Here is a 16,011-nt window from a genome sequence, read left to right as displayed (position 1 = left end):
GGACTTAACTCAAAACCATTCCAGGACTTCCCATTGCTTCCAGGACAAAATCCTAAATCCTGGCTGTGGATCGCAGGGCTGGGTGATGGAAGACCTTTGTCTCTGTCTTCACTTCATCTGCTCCAGTTCTACCCTCAGGCCAAGCTTCTCCCTCTCCTTCCTCAGGGTCTTGAGCAAAAAGAGACTTTAGAAAGCATAGGAGGTTTTCAGGTAGACAGTGGGGTAGGGAGTTTGGGGGGGAGGTAAGTGGGTAAGAGTAGCTGGGGAGTGTTTCATAGTAAAGGTAGCAGGTTTTAATATGCTTTGGGTTAAAAAAACAAGCTAGATAAGGAAGGCTGGGGTGGCCTGAGCTGGAACTTCCCAGCCTAGGAAGGTCAGACTTGTTGCAGAATCCAGGATGCAGGCAGGAGGCCATACCAGATCAAGCAACCCCGAGGACAGAGGGCTCCGCAGGCCCTTGATACCTAGCCTTTGCAGCTTCCAAGTGGAGGCTAGAGGGGATGCCCACGGCCCCTCTAGGGCCAGGGTAAGAGCTAGCTGCAGCTTGTGCCTTCCTGCCTCCAGGACCAGACCAACCCAACGCCCGATGAAATTTTCCACCATGACAACCAGACTTTCCCCCTCATTCCTTCCTACCTTCCTCGGGCTTAAGTCCCAATGTTTGTGTGGGAGGTAGGAGTAGCCCAGGCTCCTGGTCAGAGGGTGGTCAACCAAGTAAGGTCTAGGCTGGATGTTTTCAGAGTGTGGAGGGAGTTGGGGAGGGACTGGAGGGGCACTTCAGACTATCCAAATGGCAGGACAAGCCCCTCACCCAGGTTGTTTTTTTTTTTCTCCAGTGACCCCATTCTGCTGCGTGGATGTCACTTTTTTCTTCTTCCTTTTTTCTTTTTGCAGCTTTTAAAGGGAAGGGGGAGCAAGGCAAGGGAGGTGGGAAGAGACTTTTTTCACATGAGCCCTCAGAATTACAGTTCACAAACTATTCAGTAAACTGACCGGCCTCAACCTCCCTTCAACGGCCTAATCTAAGGGGTGGATCTATGTGTTTTGTTGCTTGTCAGAAACAATCGCTGCGCGGCCCATTACATTTACAGCACGTCGCTCTTTAATTGGTGTAACACGCCGAGGCCTGAAAGGAGAAGAGGCCCACAAAAGCGGCCGTGAATGAGCCCTGACTCACACAAAAAACACTCTGCTGAAGTTCAGAGCTGGCCACTAACAAGGAGGTAGGGAGTTAGTTTGAAAAGAGGGTGAAGTTCAGAAATGTGTCACCTTGAGGCGCCTCCCATCAAAGCAATGGTCGCATTGACAAGCTGCAAAGAAAAAAAGTTAACCTTCTGGACAGGGTTTATTCTTAATCTTTGGGGTGGGGGTGGGGAAGGAGATGGGGTGCCATTCTTTTTCGTAGTCTTCTCCACCCTGTCCCTCTGCTCCTCTTATTTGCTTCACAGGCCCTTAAGGAGTCGAGGAGGGAGAAAACATACCTCCCTGTGAAGTCAGGCTGAGTGCGCTGGCTTCATGCAGCATCGGCTGATGACAGCCCCAGGGGGAGTCTGGTGGTGGTTTGTTGTCTTTTGCTCTCTCACCTCCCCCTCATATCAAGTCTGTTCAGGCAGGTCCCTGCATCCCGGGGCTGGGGGGCTGCAGCCTAGGCCTGGCCAGGAGATCGAGAGACAGGGAGCTTGAGGTCTCCACTATGGCAGTGCCAGAAGAGACTGGTGCGAGCTGTCCCCAAGTCTTTGAAAGCTTGGACCCGCCCCTCGATAGCTCAGGGAAAGAGACCCAGTGTCCCCCCGAGCCAGAAGGCTTCCACGCTTTGGTTCCCGTGTGCAAATTAAAACTGCTCTGAAAGAAGAAACCAACTGGAGCGGGGCTAGGGCGAAGGGGACCAGGTTGCACCTTCCATCAGCCTGCCCATGGGGGGGGGGGGCTCAGCCCCTCTCTTTCTCCCACCTCCTCCCAGTGGTGGTTGGAGAGGGTCCACCTCCTTCCTAGTCATCCTTCCTGCAGCCCTGCCCTTGCTATACCTGCGCCGGCATGATCCACACCCTCCCCCGCCTCACCCTCCCCAACGACCCCTCCCACCCCACCCCCGCCTTTGTCTCCGGTCGGGACCCCAGCCCCGCTGCTCTCTGCTCCGCTCCTGTGAACCGGCTGCCCCGCGCGACGGCGGGGGCGCTTTTCAATGGAGCGCCATAGCTCCCTCCAGATTTGTAATCCGCCAAAAAGCCGCTGATTGCTGCAATCGTTACTTTTCATTAAAAAAACTTAGAAGCAATTTGGGAGAACCCTACTCAATGAATACATTTACCCCCGAACGGTCTTTATTCTCCGCCTCCACTTGATGAGTTTCTCTGGCACGAATCCGTTCTTACAGGCACAGAATGGGCAATCCCTTGATCCCCGTCAATTGTCATCCCGAGTCGGGGCCACTTTGACCGCCAATAGTGGGGAAGTCAGAGCTAATCCTCAGAAGGAATCACGGGAAAAGAAAAGCAACAATAACCAAGTCAAGCGTAAAAAATGAAAGAGAAATCTCTATTATCACCCACTACATTTCCCAGCTATGTACTGAAAAAATCAGCTCGCTTGTCATTCGAGTCAGACACCCGCACAAGAATCTGGGGTCGTGGTGGGTTGGTAGACTCACACGACGTAAAGGGCGATATTTGAGAACGAAAGGCCTCCTCTCTTCTACCTTTGCCAAATCCCCCTCACATCCGCCATAACCATTAAATACAGACTGACTTTATTCTGTATGGAGCGGCGCTGGGAGAGGGTGGTGGGGGAGCCCCCAGCTGTGCACCGATACAAAAAATAGTCCTTGGAGCTGGGGCTGGAGGGGTGTAGATGCTAAAGGCTCGCGTCCTTCGCCTCCAGCCCCGCGCAGCAGCCGGCGCTCGCGCCCTCGGCGGCTCCGGGCCCCGCGGCGCAGGTGCGCAGCGCACGCGCACTGGGGCCGGTGGGCCGGCGGCGGGCTCAGCCCCTTTCCCAGGCGCCCGGGCTGGGGGTGGGGTGCGAAGGGGCCTCGGAGCCGCGGGAGCGCCGCAGCGAGACCCGGGAGAGTCTGCAAACAGTGCCACTTTCCACGCTGACACCTACAATTATCTGACACAGGCCTTGATTCCTTTATGCCTTAGCCAAGTGAAGGGCAAGGTTAGTTCTAAAGAGGCCGACGTAAAGCGGGCCGAGGGCTGGATTCCTGGCGCGGCCCCGGCGTCTCCCGGAGGGTCAGCCCGGCCGCCGGGCACCCCTTCCCCCATCCCAAGGAAGAAGTTTCCAGATCCCGGACGTCTAGCCCAGGACCCCCACGGCGCTGTGCGGAAAGTCTCGAACCACCTCAGGCAGAGAAACGGCTTGGAACCCAAGTGTGAGCGCGCAGATGGCGCTCATTCAGCGGCCTTTGACCGCTCTCGGTGTGAAGTAGCTCGTTTGGGGGGTGCCTTTGTTGTAGCCCCTTGCATTACCCCAGGTGTGTCTGTAGCCACCTCTGCTTTTCCCGGTCGCACTCGGCCTTGGGAAAGGCGTTTCCTTCCTCTTCGAGTTCAGAGACTTGTCGGGAGATGCCCAAGCGCTGCCGCCACTACCTGTGGTCCTTCCTCCGACCCGGGGTCCTGCGTACCTGCACCCACCCCGGCACGAAAATAATTGCGTTTCACCCATCAGGGAACCTCTCCAACAGGCCATCCTTTCCCTTCCGGCCACACACATATCACACTCTGTATACTGAATAACACACACATGTACATTAAACACCACGTGTTTACATTACATCTAATTTGCACCGATGATCACACATTTGTGTACACAGGCATAAACACCATGGTCACTCAGCAAAGACACATACCCAGTTACACAAACCCCGACTCACTGTATCCAACATCATGCACACGCTGCCTGGCATGCACACATTCCCGCACACCCAGGCGCCCACTGCACGTGTTCGCGGGCCTGTGCGCTCGCAGTGCAAATGCGCGGGCCCTGGGGCCGGCTGCAGCCCTCCGGAACACTGCTGTAGGCAGTGGGGACTAGTGGGGCCATCTGGGTGGAGGTCACGTACTTTACCCTGGACTCTGGATATTCTCGCTCAAACAAGAGGCCTTTCCCTTGGGGTCTGACCGACGCTCGAGCCTCTTACCCTGGGGCACTGGGCCGGAGCTGGGGTCTCCCCAGGCGATCACAAGGAAAAGGCCAGAGTCGGAGGTGAACACCCAGGGGAGGGACTAGCCAATGTGCTGCCCAAAAGGATAGTGGGCCGTTTTCCAGGCTGGCCTGAAAGGGGAGAGAAGGAGGAGCTGTCTTTCCCACCTAGGTTTGGCAGCCCTGGCCTGAGAGGATGGCTGTGACCAGCGGGAGTAATAATTACTGTCGTTCCGCTGAACTAGAGCGGTCGTCCCACCCCAGATTTACATAAATGCGGATGATGGCTTCGTCCTCAGTCTAGAAAGGGTGCTTGCAGAGAGGGCGACACTCTGCAGTCCTAATTAGTGATTTTTGTCCCCTTGTTACTGGGCTCAGCATTTCATGCAAATGAACTCTTCATTTCAGCCACATTACCCCAGCTCCAGAATTAACTGACTCTTATCTTTAATGATATGCCGCTGAAGTTCTCAGAGCCCGGCTAGCTTTTTATCTTGATTACTCTAATCAATAAGAAATGATAGAGTAGAATTATAAACTCTATTGGCTTTTAAATGTTGCCGACAAGCCCTCTCGATGCCATTCCCATTCATTGTTATTTATTAAAACGCTCCTCAGCCTACCGTGGATGCTAATAGAAAGTCGAGCACGGGAGAATTATTAGCCTCCGGACTGGTCTCAACCAGCCCCAGGGCAGTCGCTGTTTAAAACCAAATCACACCCATTGCCTCACAGCTACCCCAGAGGACAAAGGAGGACTGCCCAGTGGGGCTTCCCAGACTGCCATCCTTAGGGAAGCCGACTGGCCTCTTTCTCCCGCGGTGCAGCGGGTGGGGTTCTAGCTACCGACTTAAGTGAGTCCTTAGTCACTTCCCCGCCCCACCGGCGGCCGTTTGGATTTGTTTAGCAGGAGGACACACGATAAACAGGTGAAACATATCGTATATGCATCAACATTTTTTTACTGAAAAATGCCTCGAAACAAAATTTCACTTTTGAACGGGTCAGAAAAACAAAAAGAGTTAAAGCACCAAGCCCCTCCCCGTCCAGATAGACCAGTTTAGCGACAGAAATGTGGAGGGGGAAAAAGGGCCCTTCCAGACCCCGGAGTATGGGGCTCCAGGAAGTAGTCTGTAACACACCGAGATCACCCCTCCTCCCCACTCAAAAACTTGCATGTCGGTATCTACAGGCTTGTATGGCTGTGCAGGAGCCCTAGCGGCGCGATGGTTAAGGGTGAGTCTGCGGATTGGCTCCAAAGCCACCAGCGGCTCTCCCCCTGTAGGGTGGATAGGAGTCGGAGTCCCCTCGCGAGCAGTGGGTTTCGTTTTTCCGTCCGATATGTGTATGAGTTCAGGCAGAACTTGGAACGTGCAGGCTCTCTCAGTTCTGAGGGTTGTACCTTCAACTTTGGAGGTTGGAAGCGGAACTGGATGATGGGGGTGGGGTGGGGATAGGGGTGGGGTGGCTGCATTCCTGGGCGTCAAAGCTCCCAAATGGGAAAGTTCCGAGTCCTTAGACTTATCAGCTCCAGGTGGGCCTCAGGCGCACCCTTTAGCCACTGTCGGCTGAGCACCCACAGGGCCTCCAGGTACCGGACCCAGGACCTTCTCTGTTGCACCTGTCTCTCAGAGACGCGGCCACAGGCCCAGTGCGCGCATTAGTCTGTGTCACGGAGTCACGAGGAGACTGCAGGCCATTTCTTTCCACCGGCTCACTTAAGGTGGAATGTCTACGCATCGTATGTGAGAGATGGCCGAGGAGGGCAAAGAAAGCTCTCTCTCTACCACAAGTGTTCTACACAGGCCCCTGATCCCCACCCATCTGGGCTCTGAAGCGGATTAGCTTCCACGTGCCCTCCGCCGCCATCACTCTGGAATTCCGTACAAACTCGCTAGCTTTCATTTGGATTCAATGAAAACCTATTAAGAGCCCAGGTACTTGGTGGGGAGCAGGCTCTGGGGCGCGGGGGTGGGGTGGGGTGGGGTGGGTTTCATCCCTCGCTTGACTCATCACCGGCCTCAGCACCTTCTATGGGTTTTCGAGAACCCAGCCTTCCAAAGCCCGGAACCAGCGCGGGCCGGCGGCGATCACACACAAACACAAACGCCCCGCAATTCGGCCCGCCCAGGGCCTGCGACGCTGCGGGGCGCACAGCGGACGTCCAGACAAGTTTATGCACAGCCCGGCTAGCCCGCCCCTCGGCGACCCGGGCCCCAAGCAGGCGTGCGGCCACCCCCAGACCCAGCCCGGGGAACGAGGGAGCCAGGTCCAGATGTGTGCTGAGTCTCCCCAAGGCTTCAGGCAGAGGAGCCGGGAACCAGCCTCCGCGGACGTGTTGGCGAACAAACACAAACTCAAGTCCCAGCCATGGCCCTTGTCGATCTAGTGGAAGAAGTTGGGAATCGCGGGCAGGCAAAGACTTTTCTTTTTTTTTTAAATTTTAATGACACGTTGGGGGAAGGGCTGAATGTATCAAAATCATGTAAAATTTTCTGTTCTTAGCAACATCCTTTTTATTAGGAATGATGACTAAACCGCCAGGATTATTCTGGACTGTAAGTTATCAAGAGCCCACTAATTTCACATTAAAGCCCATTGACTGCAACGGCGTGATTGAAGGGTTTTTAACAATTAACATAATCAGAAAATGAGCTGAGATAATTTTTATTCAACTCATTACTTTTTAATCATGTATTTCTTTTAATTAATATCTTCTCCGTGAACATAACACAAAGCGGAGCTTCATTGCTGGCCCAAGCCAGGCTGCGGGACTGGGTTTGACACAGCCAAACATTTCACCAGTGCATTCATTGCTTCTCTATTGTGGGGCGGGTGACACAGAAAAATCTTGTCCAAAAGTCACCATGTTGTTTTGAAACACGATTTCAATGGGGGAGGGGGGAGCGCTCGAGCCACACGCTGTTGACTTGCCTTGACTTTGATATTTGGGTGCCTCTCTTGGTTTGCAGCCAGAGAAGCACAAATTGGAAGGGAACATGAAGAGGAAGAGAGCTTTCGGGAGATGAATGCCCCCTCCCCCTGGGTTGGGTGGGAAGTGGGCTTTGACTGCTTTTGCCTGGTCTAGCACTAGTACCCGACCATCTGGTAAGTCCCTTGGGGTCACAGAGCTGGCAGCTGCACTTGGGCCTTGCCCACCTAGTCTTACAGGCCTGGCCCACGCCTGCAGAGCGCAGGTGTCCAGCATGGTACCTAGTTTAGGACCCAGGTGGGGGACCAAGACTCTGCTCACCTGGTATGGGGGGGGGCCTCTGGGCGGAAACCTTTTATAGTACAACTAGGGATGACTCAGTAAGCAAAGTAAACACAGGCTACTGGTGCTGCTTTACTAATTCACGGTGAACAGTTTCACTTGGGGATCAGCACGTCTGTCTTCACATGAAACTGTTCACTGCAGATTAGCAAGTAAGTGCAAATGAACCCCTGCTTATGTTCTAGTGGGTTATACTTTGGGCTGCTAACCCAGGTCAACAGTTCAAAAACAGCAGCCATTCCAACGGAAAAAGGCTTTCTGATTTCTCCAACAATTGCAGTCTTGGAAACCTGTCGGGCAGTTCTACCCTGCCCTGTAGGGGGGACAAGTCTGAATGGACTTGATGCCAGGGAGGATTTTTTTTTTTTGCATCTTGTTTAATGGGGACTCTGTTCCTGTCCCATTACCCACTGCCATCAAGTCGTTTCGGACTCATAGTCGACCCCATATAGACTTCCAAGGCTCTGTAAACTTTTACGGAAGCAAGCAGCTTCTTTCTCAGCAGCAGCTGCATTTGAACCACCCACCTTGTGGTACCAGACGTCTCACCACTGGGGTTTCTTGGCAGGGACTAACTACACTCGGATAGAATAGAGGGCTTGATCCTGTAGGAAGGTATGGTGGGGTTGGGAGACAAATGCAAACCATTCTTAGAATGGAATGTTTGGTGTGGTAGGGTGAAAGTGAAATCGCTCAACAAAGGGGTATAAGTCAATGCAGGTAAGCCACTGCTTACCTTGTTTATTGAGTAACCCGCCCCTAAATATACAGCGGGCACTTGGCATCCTCCTCACTCTCCCACCGCTCCCCAACCCTCCCTGGTAACCTCACCCAGGAGGTGAGCTCCATCTCAAACTTGGGACAGAGACCAGGCAAGTGGGGGATGGACGGAGAACTAGCGTTTCTCCAGGCACTGATGCTCCCTCCTTTTCGCACAACGGTCTCCAAATCGCAACTCCACGCAGGCTGCTCCCGATTTTTCCAAGACCCCACAAGATCTGTTCCCCAGGCCAAGATTCCTTGGGGGAACTGCAAGAGATTGGAAAAAAAGAAACAAAGCCGACCCCTGGTGGAGGAAGAGGAAAGTTTAAAACCTAAGGTTTGCGGAGGGGAGCCGTGTGGCCTGTGAGAGAGGGAAAGGAAGCAGCAGGCACTGGGACAGCGGTGGTGGGGTGAGGAGCCCCGAGTTGGCTAAAGAACCTGAGAATGACAGGAGACACTGCCAGGCCCGCACCCTCCTCCCCCACCAGCGTCTTCTTCTTCACTTACTCTCCACTTTATCGAGTGGTGTCCCTTGCCAGGGACCGGACTCTCCTGATAAATCAGGAAAAGGAATTTGGGAGAGGTTACAACGTAGGTAGAATAAGGGGAATGAGTTGGGAAGAGTAGACTCCCTGAGGCTGCCCATTTGACCCCTTGCGGGGAGGGTAGGGGGGGGCGTCTAAACTCCCCCTTTGTCATCAGTGAGGCTGCAAGTTCTGTGGTACAGAGAACAGATAGAGGCTTTGAGCGGACACTGGCAGCAGCTGCTTGTCCACCCCAGAGAGCATCCCAGATCCAGAATCTTCCTTCTCTTTCCTTTAAATAAACCGTCACCCCATCCATCTCTACCTCTCTGACTTAGCCACCCAGCCAAACGCACTGCCACGGAGTTGATGCCAACTCACAGTGACTCTATAGGTCAGGGTAGAACTGCCCCTGTGGGTTTCTAAGACTGGAACTGTTATCGGAGTACAAAGCCACACCTCCCTCAGAGCGGCTGGTGTTTCAAACTGCTGACCTTGCAGTTAACAGCCCAATGAGTAAGCATTTCACCACGAGGACACCTGCCAGTCTCAGCTAAGGAATAGTAAAAACAAACAAGCAGCCTGCTCTCCCTCCAGTCACCTCCAACTCAAAGCACCCTCTAGGACAGAAGTGAATGGCCCCTTTGGGTTTCCTAGACTTTAAATCTTTACTGGAGTACCCTCAATCTCATTGCCATCAAATCAATACCAACTCACAGCACCCTATGGGACAGGGGAGCACTGCCCCTGTCAGTTTCTGAGAGGATAGAAAACTGGTTATGGGAGTAGAAAGCCCCTTTTCTTCCTACCACTGACCTTGTGATTAGCAGTTCAATGCACAGCCTACTACACCACCAGTAAGGCAAACCTAAGGCAAATATGTGACTTAGGGGGAGAAAGGATGCAAGCCCCATTCCTCCTGGGGTAACCGTATTGGAATTTTAATAGGGAACACCTGGAGTGTGCGGTTTACACACATACCCCTCTTGAACAGAAGGGGTGGTGGTATTTCATGGTATTTCAGGTGCTAAAGCAAAACAGTGAAGGTCTGAAGGTGGAAGCACTCCTCTGCTGAAAGTCTCGGCTGACATCCAGAGCTCAATTGTGAATAATAAAAGAAAGAAAAAGGTAACATCAGAGATAAGATCTCACTGATGAGCAAGTCACTGTTTACCCAGAGTGAGCACTTCAGGTTAATCAGGGAATTGTTCAGGGTGGCATTTGTGTCCTTGAGTTTCTTTTAAAGGCTTTTTCGGATTCACTAACAAGATGTGAAGGAGCCCTAGAGGTGCAATAGTGAAGGACTCAGCTGCTACCCAGGAGGTTGGTGGTTCAAACCCACTTGACCTGCTTCTGTAAAGATTGCCAAGCACCCCCCCTCCCCTCCCCGCCTGCATTAGTCTGCCACATAGGATCACTGAGTCTGAATCCGAAGCACTCAACATCAACATGAAATGCCTTGGAGCTGCCCTCTTCCTGTCTGCCTTTCCTAATCCCTGACTGCACTGTCCGGTGTACACTGACAGTTGGCAGGAAATGCTTACATAGGCTCCTGCATCCATGACAGGTATGGTGCTATAAAATTGTCATTTTGAGAGGATTACGAGTGGAGGGGTGGAGTCTAACTTGTCAATCAGAGCATAGCCAATGAGGCTTCCCTGTGGGCGTGGCCTACTCGTGAGAATTCTGGGAAATCCTCCTTGGAGGCAGGAGCCATCTCTCTCTCAGCGACTCCCTGGAAGACATTGCAGCTGACAAGACACATGGAACTATGCTAGTGCCCTAAGTTGGAGAAGCCATGTAGACCCACCCTGATGCAACCAGACCTCTGAAGCCAGAGAAGCCACGTGGAGACCCCTGCCAGTGCTGAGATGCTTACAATGCCACTGGATCCAAAGACTTTCCACTCACTGGCCTGTGATCTTCCTGCATTCTCCATCATTACATATGTTTTATAAGTCTGAAGAAGACTTTATAGATTGATATCAGACATATGGGCTAATATCGGACTTATAGACTTGATCTGGGCTGGGCTGGGATGTTTTCTCAATGTTCAATTGCTCTTGTATATAAATTTCTTTCTTATTCACATGTGTGTGTCCATGGATTTGTTTCTATAGTCTACCCAGACTAACACAACAGGCCTCCGGTACTCAGAAAACCTCTCCATTCTCTCCCTACTCCCGACTGCACACAGCTAGGGGAAGCTTTAAGGTGACACTCAAATGCCACTTCTCCATAAAGGCACAACTTATTTCCCCTACTTGTCAATTCCTCTCCTATGTAACCTTCCCCTTAACTTTCCTCTCAAAGAGTAACTACTGTGTATATTGTACACAATGTATACATGTGTTCCTTTCTCTGCCAGCTTGTAAGTACCTGCAGCTTGAGGACTATGTTGTATATTCTAGTATTGCTTATAGCACTGGTCCCAGGACTCAGTAAGCAATTGTTGCGCTATTGGCTGTCCCCTAGGACCAAGAATTTGGGTATACAAATCCTGTTCTAGGAACAGGGTGCTTCTGGGATGGCCTTTGTGGAACCTGGTGTGAGCGCAGCCACTCTTGCTCAGGGGTAGAATGAGGATGCTGGTGGAGGCGGGTCTGAGCGTTTGATAGTAAGGAAGACCCATGGTAGTGCCTGTGAGCCTCCAGTCGATGTGCTGAATGTGGAGGCTGAAGGAAGGGGTCTGCAGAGAACACAATTTTGTTTTGTTTTTTACAGGGGCCCTGGGTCCAAAGGATGCGTTCTACGCCAGCTCTTCTTCCTGGTGGTGGTAAAGCTCTCCCTAACACAGTTGTTTTGAAGCATGCTTTGAGGGAAGCCCGTCAAGATGAGTTGGGTATCCTAGATAGAGGGCAAAGAGTCTCTCGATAAAAATTAGTGAAATTAAAAAACAAATTAGTGTAATAATTAGAGATGATTTGCCAAATCTCTGGGCAAAGGGAGATCTTACTCCAAGGTGGGTAGTGCTCTGAGAGCTTAGACAGGGCCGTGTCCCATGGGTCTTGTCAGTGACAGTGTTTGTATGCTTCCTTTGCAGAGCTGCGCCCTTGGCCTCCCTGGTCCAGGCCAGTAGTCTTGATCCAAATCTGACCTACAGGACGACTCAGGCTTGAGATGATAGGGTCCAAGCCGACAAAGGTAGCCCTAGCTAATGAAATGTAAGTGCTGTAGCCAGAGGCAGAGCTGTGGCAACCCTACTTTAGCCCAGGCACTTTCCCGACCCCATGCACCCATTTTTAAGGTGTTCAGGAACTACAGTCAGCTGTCAGTCTTCTCTCCAGCCTTCCTCCTCCATCCATCATAGCCTCAGGGAGCACTTAGGCTGGCAGTGTAACCACTGTCCTGAAAACAGCCAGGAGGTCTTGCGTTTTGCCCTAATTTTGAGAGTGATTCACTTTTCCAGACCGAGCCAGGGTCTAAACAGTACCGAGCAAAGCATTTACAATGGTCACGGAACTTTAGGTCCTGAGGCAGTCAAGTTGCTAGGTCGGCATCGGAAGGCACACTTAAGGACATCTCGTTATCTGAGTTGGGGATCCCACTCTCTCTGCCATTGTGTGATTAGCTTTGAACTTTGAACAGGAGGAGCTTCTTGGACATCCTCAGGGATGAGGAAGAGCTTAAAGTTTTGTCTTTCTGGGATCCCATTATTCCTTTGGGGGGGTGGGGGAAGGGAAGAAAAATTGATTTACAAGATCTCTAAGTAAAAAAGCACAATGACCAATGAATGGTGGCCCGGCACTACCATATACTTACTATTTTAATGCCCCCCTTGTTTCATTATGATATATATTAATCTGGTAGGTGTGGCCCTGCCATTGTGAATTAGTATTGGAAGATCTGCCCTATCACCAACCCCCGTTGTTTGTGTAAATAGTGTCTAGTCACTTAAGAATTTAATCTGTATAAGTTAACAATTAATGTATTGTGATTGATAGCTGGCCTATACTTGTGTAATCTTTTCTTATCTTAGTTTAGTTATTTTTATTTTAATAAATCATTTATTCGGGGCTTTTACAGCTCTTATAATAATCCATACATCAATTGTATCAAGCATATTTGTACAGATGGTGTCATCATTTCCAAAACATTTTCTTTCTACTTGGGCCCTTGGTATCAGCTTCTCTTTTTTCCCCTCCCGCCCTCCTGTTTTAAATTCTATACCACTGAATAAACTAATGACACTGCCAATGCATCATGGTTCTGCATTGTTCTGCTAACTACAAGGTCAACAGTTTGAAACCACCAGCAATCTCCACTGAAGGGTGAGGAAGGATGAGGCTTTCTACTCTTGTGTGAAGATTTGCAGACTCAGAGACTCACAGGGGCAGTTGGACCCTGCGCTGTGGTCACTATGAGTCAACATTGACTTGATGGCCGTGGAAGTGATGCCCCAGAGAAATGATTGATAATGTTCTCCAACATAAGATGATAATGAAAAAAATATGCCTTTATTTAAGGTGAACCAGAGACATATATAAACTATAGCTGCATGAATGGATTCTGGGCTTGTACTTAATTCTAGCACCAATCTAAGGACACTTAGTTCTTATGACATGCCCTGCTTGATGTGCACCCTTATGAAGAGATCACTTAAGACATGGGTGCTGTAGCAAAGTGTGGTGAAGAAGCTAGATGGTGCCTGGCCCCAACAAGCAGTCATCTAAGTGAGGTATCAACTAAGTCCACATGGAAGAAGCATACCAGCATGTGCGATACAAGGACTGTAAATAATAATAACCCAAGTCTAAAGAAGGAGTGGTATCAAGTTCAAATTGTGAACACCTGGTTTGCAGTAGGATATAGATGACAGTGGAAGCCGGATATCTATTTGCAGGGCCCACATGTGGGTTAAGCCTCCAGTGACTCTTCTCTGATCAAAATTGAGGGTTGTGAAGAGCCTTGGTATCAGAGAGAGAACATTGTAAAGTCAATTATGGCAGACATGGGTAGGTCAAAATGTAATATCATCGATCTCCCTTTTGACCCATTTTAAAACTATTTTAGTTGATCTTTCTTGTGATATATTTATGTTTGTTCGAGCTTTTGATATTTTCTGTTTTCTCTTCATTTTCATCTTATCTGTATTAGATTGTTGTTGTTGTTAGGTTCTTTAGAAAATGTTTTCCGTATATGAAATCCAGGATGTGTCAATCCAGTAATTGGGGACAGTAATTGGATTAATGGTTCTTTAGGGATATGGCAGGGAAGGTGGGGGGGGGAGGGGATGGGAAGCTAATAATGAGGAATACAATAATGAAGAAAATGTTCTAAAACTGACTATGGTGATGACTGTACAACTCTTCCCTTTTTCACATTCACATTATCCAGATGAACCACAATTTATTTAAAGACTTAATCCATGAAGAACATAGGGATTGTTTCCAGCCTTTTGGTGTGGATACTGTTGCCCTGCCATCATATCAAACTGACTGCCAGCAAGTCTGTGTCGACTCATAGAAACCCTATACGACAGCGTAGAAACAAACGCCTCATAGGATTTCCAAGGTTGAGATCTTTTCAATCAAGCAGCAGTCAAGGGATCAAATAAGAAAAAGAAAAAAATCAAATGCTGTGTTGCACTGGGCAAACCTGCTGCCCAAGACCTCTTTACAGTGTGGAACAGCAGGGAGGTGATGCTAAGGCACACCTCCTGCAAGCCAGGGCGTTTTTCATTGCCTCATATGTGTGTGAAAGGTGACCATTGAATAAGGAAGCTCGAAGAAGCCATGTTTGAAGTGTGGTGCAGCAAAGGCTGTTCAAAGTACCACGGGCTGTCAAAAGGACTAATCGATCTGTCTTAGAGTGATAGTCAGACTGTTCCTTAGAGCATGTAGATTTCACCTTACATGCTTTGGACATGTTGTCAGGTAGGATCAGGCCCTGGCGAAAGACATCATGTTTGGAAAAGTAGAGGGGCAGCAAAAAAAGAGGAAGACCCTCAACAAGATGATTGACACAGTGGCTGTCAATGGACCGAAGCATGAGAGTGATTGTGAGGGCGGCACAGGACCGGGCAGCGTTTCATTCTGTTGTGCAGAGGGTGGTGATGGGTCACAACGGACTCAGTGTCACCCAACAACAACAACAACAGTCTACAAAGTTAGTGTTTTATATCCAAGTGTGGTGAGTAGGATATACTACATACATATGTATATACACACACACACACATACACACACACACATATATATATACTTTTAAGACTTGGGAGAGTGAAGAAAATCAAAGAAACATGGGAATAATTCTTAAGGAGCCCTAGTGGTGCAGGGTTAAACACTGTGCTGTTAACCACCAGGTCAGCAGTTCGAAAGCCAGCTGCTCTGTGGGAGAAAAATACTTTCTACTCCTGTAAAGAATTACAGTCTCAAAAACCTACAGGGACATTGCTATCCTGTCCTATAGAGTCACCGTGAGACTAAAAGAACTAGATGGTGCCTGGCTGTCACTGCTGGCTGTCCTGAAAGGATTGGAAACAGAAAATCCTGGATGTAGTGGGAGAAAACTTTGTAACAACTCAACGAACAAGGATCAGGCTTACTGGCCTGATCGAGACTGGTAGAATTCTGCAGACCTCGGCCCTGAAAACACCCCTTAAGCCTGGAACCACTCACCAGCCCCCAGCCCCAGTAGTGCTAGAGAGGTACGCACTCTGAAGAATAATCGACGATAGGAGAAATAAAACGAGGCAGCATTTGCCCAGTGACAACACCAGAAAACAGGAAGTGTTTGGAAGAAGGGAGATGGTGGCCACGTGGAGGAAGTGGGAAGGAGGGTGCTGCTGAGCGGTGGGGTTTGCAATCAATGTCGTGAACCAAATGTCCACGAAGCATTGAATAGAAACTAAACTTGTTTTGTAAAATGTCATCTAAACTAAAAAGTTAGATCAAATTATGATTTAAAAAAGAATAAAACACCTAGGAATAGATTTAACCCGAGAGTTGAAAGATATTCACACTGAAAACTAAAAACATTGCTAAAAGAAATTAAAGAAGACCAAGATACTAGAAAGGCATCCCATTTTACAGACTAGAAGATTCAATATTGCTGAGGTGTCAATCATTCAAAGTAGTTTACAGATTAAATACAGTCTCTATCAAAGTCTGAAAGCCAGTTTTACCGAACAGAAAAAAACGTATCTTCCATTTCATATAGAATATACTCACAGCCATTGAGCTACTTCTGACCCACAGTAACTCTATAGGACAGGGCAACTCTATAGAATTGCCCTGTGGGTATCCGAGCCTGCAAAGCTTCATGGGAGTAGAAAGTCTAGTTGTTCTCCCTCAGAGCAGCTGGTGGTCTTGT

The 16,011-nt window shown here is 49.7% G+C and overlaps 1 pseudogene; it reads left to right on the top strand.

Moving 5' to 3' along the window:
- The first annotated feature begins 2,847 nt into the window (after positions 1 to 2,847).
- The window catches only part of LOC101654273, a 33,952-nt pseudogene continuing 20,788 nt past the window's right edge, over positions 2,848 to 16,011 (top strand).

Source organism: Echinops telfairi, unplaced genomic scaffold (genome assembly GCF_000313985.2).
Source record: "Echinops telfairi isolate 266 unplaced genomic scaffold, ASM31398v2 ScPeMD7_3533;HRSCAF=4204_0, whole genome shotgun sequence".
Taxonomy (NCBI): domain Eukaryota; kingdom Metazoa; phylum Chordata; class Mammalia; order Afrosoricida; family Tenrecidae; genus Echinops; species Echinops telfairi.
This window is presented reverse-complemented; position numbering and strand designations above follow the sequence as displayed.